Consider the following 3,386-nt stretch of genomic DNA (forward strand, 5'->3'; position numbering starts at 1 on the left):
CGAGTGTTGTTTTCCTTCTATAAAGACGGACAGAACAAAAACCGAAAAACCCATAAATTATAATCTGCGTACAACCTTGGACCATCAAGTTTAAACGCAACAATTATACAAACGTGCAGTGAATTCGGTCTTAATGAAGTCATAAATATTTTGATAGAATCTCGTCAATAACGAGGCAGATAATAAGAATTTGGTATTGAAGAAATATGATTAATATGTATCGTAGACGCTAATTATCACGAATGATACTTTATTATATCTGGGAAGGTTAATATTTTTGGATGTATAAAAAAAATCAATAACAATATTGCTACATTGCAGATTCTAAAAATAAAAATTGCAATACTTGTAAGGATTTTTATTGTATTGCGGTTTTAGCGAGGTTTTCCTGTCAAAACATTAGCCACATAAAACCTTCACCAATAAGTCAAAACATAAATAATTTCTATTACTATGGCAAACATCATAAAAATACTGCTAAATTTAAGGTCACGTGACCGTTAAAAGCCAATTTAATATCTGACAACTATTTCAGTATGACAAAAAGCTGAACATTTTTAAGATCAAATTTAGATGCTTAATGTGAAATAGTCAACTGGTTTGTGTGAGAAACTATTCCTTCACCAAAAGTCAAGAAAAATATTATATTCTAAAACTCGGTACAATGTATTTATTTGGCATGAATTTCAGTGATTTTTGCACTGATTAGTTAACTCATTTTATCTGCTGTAGAAATATTAATAATTAGTGTTTTTTTTTTTTATTCAAAGTGAGTTTTGTTTAAATACGCCTAAAGCAAACAAGCTTTCAACCTTCGATAGCTCAGTTGGTAGAGCGGTGGACTGTAGCGGCACAGATAGTAGACATCCATAGGTCGCTGGTTCAAATCCGGCTCGAAGGAAACTTTTTTATTTTTCGAATGCACTTTTTTTTAATCAAGTATTTTTATAAGATAATAATAGTTACAGAATTTATTAGTTCTGCTATTAAATTATTGAAAAAGTTTGCTATACCTGCAAACTAATTTTGCTTTTACATCATACAATACCTTCAAATTCAAAGGCTTATTCTAGAAATTCCTTCTGAAAAGTTGACATACATTATTCCCGCAGGTAAAAAAACCCTCACGTGCTCTTTATTAAATTCCTCTTTTACTATATACATATACGCGAACCTCAACACTCATTGTGCTTCAGTAAAGGGATGTCAGCCGAACAGAAAATTCTTTGAAGAAAACGTCACTTTAATTCATCACGCATCAGAATGAACGTATAGTAAGAACCGCAGTGATTTGCAATTTGTCAGAATACTATACTGGGGGACACTTAACAGTCGAGTAAACAGTCCCATTGAGCCGGGTTGAAAACCAATTTCTCGCCCCACAATGGACCAGTTTATCATTTTTATGTCAAACAAATCGTTTTCTCGATGACCTGTTGCAGTCACGCCTCCTACCGGCCTTTTGTTTGCCTTTAAACGGCTCCATTCTGAAGAATAGGACAAGCTTCCGGTGTTGAAAGGTGCTTTTGTTCAGTCTGGTTGAAGACAGATATTTAAAATCATTTTAGTCCACTGCTATGGAACATTATTAAAACACTTACTGCAGAACTATTTCTGGGTGCATGGGTCAACATTTCATACTGTAACATAAAGATTACACTAGGTGCCGTTACCCTAAGTTGCCCCGGTCTCCCCCAGTACAATGTTTGTGTCAGCAAGATTGGCGAATTGGGGTCATGATTTGAGTATAAATACTGCACCAAAAGCACGTACAGATTACCGAACTCTGGGGTCTCCCCAGAGGGAAGTCACTGACTGATCTCCGGGTTAGTCTGGGTACGCCTATTGTGCAACTTAAAAGTGGAGCAGTAGGTGACCAAGTGCCACACCCTAGATCAGCCCTAACAAAGGAATTAGTGTGGACGCGCAGCACGAGTTGCCGTTCCAGCTTACCTCCCTTTGTTAGGCTCTTCGCGTCTTTGCCGGCTCGGTGAATGCCCTCGGACCTAAGTCTAGGGTTCATTCACCACCGCTAAAGCGTTGCCCTCCGTGTACCTTTGCCTAGAAGCCAGACCACGTCATGATCCCCGCCATCTTAGCCATCTGGGGGTAAGATTATCGTCTAGAGATTAAGGCACTATTACGTAATAAAGAGTGGGTTACCTGTGGAAACCTGAGTATTCTTCCCCCTCAACCAACCCTTAACGTGACAATACTATTTTGTCTCAAAAATTAGAACGTTATTTAGGACACCCTGTACTTATAGAACATAATATCGACCATCGTGGGACAATCGAACGAATGGCGAAGACAGGCATTCATTCCGTCACAAAGGCTCATCCCCATTCAGGATGCTGGTATAGTCAAGATGTTATCGGTATTGTTTGGCTTTTCTAAGTGTGTTGATGACGTACTTAGTAGGAATTTAATATGATGGGACACCTTTTTATATACTGTATGAGAGCATAAAGGTGGGAAAATTGATGGTAAACCATTTACACGTAAAAATCAGGATAATGGTGGCCCTGTGTAATATCTTTCTTGTCTAGTCGTCACTGACTGAATATTCAGGAATTTTAGCAATCACTGTAGGTGAATTCATAACATTATAATAGTGAGAAGTACAACTTTCAGTTTTCATTACTTATGCAACCACCCATACAAGATTTATTTTATTTTGACATAATGCTTGGGTTAGGACAACACCTCCTATACTAGAAAGCTTGAGAAGGTGCTTTTCAAAATTTCCAATATGGCCGAATTAGTACTGTATATCTAGTCACCAGTTTATTTTGCTTTACAGAAATACAAAATACGTACTAAAGAAAACATTCGATTGCAAAATCGAAGTTTGATATCTGTTTCTAGTTGGCACTGACGTCATTTTTAGTATTTGATGGTAAAGTTTCGTAACAAAAATCACATAAGTGATAATCCCATTTTTTTCCTGTATATTAAAGGTCTCTTTTAACACCCAAGGCATTATTTAACCGACTAACGACAACTTAATACTGGATGGAAAAAAATCCGGAGCCTTACAATACACTTCCACGCCAATGGACTTAAGCCCCAAGGTACACCTGGACTGCCAATGCGCGATTTCTCTTCAAAGAACTGACCTAACTCTAGTTATCCCTATTAGTTGGTTGGACGATCTCGCACAAAGGGATGATGCCGACTTCGTCGGGGGGTAAATACGGTCCCGTTTCAGTCAAATAATAATTACTCTTGGGGGCTTTACGACGCTAAATTCACTTTTTTTAGACCGTTGGGTGCGTATGCTTTTGCCGCCCCGGATGCAGATAGGAAATTTGTAAGAGAAGTCGTTTTTCTTTGGATGCGAAGAAGCAGGAGGCTGGCCCACACCTGATACTCTCATCCTTGCT

At 37.9% G+C, this 3,386-nt stretch overlaps 1 non-coding gene across 1 annotated transcript; it reads left to right on the forward strand.

Moving 5' to 3' along the window:
* The first annotated feature begins 811 nt into the window (after window positions 1–811).
* Window positions 812–901, forward strand: TRNAY-GUA (transfer RNA tyrosine (anticodon GUA)). Its single transcript is given in 2 exon segments — window positions 812–848; window positions 866–901. It is a non-coding gene; the product is annotated as a tRNA-Tyr (tRNA).
* Window positions 902–3,386: the final 2,485 nt, after the last annotated feature.

This window comes from Ips typographus, linkage group LG6, assembly GCF_016097725.1.
Source record: "Ips typographus isolate SLU linkage group LG6, UJ_Ityp_2.0, whole genome shotgun sequence".
NCBI classification, from domain to species: Eukaryota; Metazoa; Arthropoda; class Insecta; order Coleoptera; family Curculionidae; genus Ips; species Ips typographus.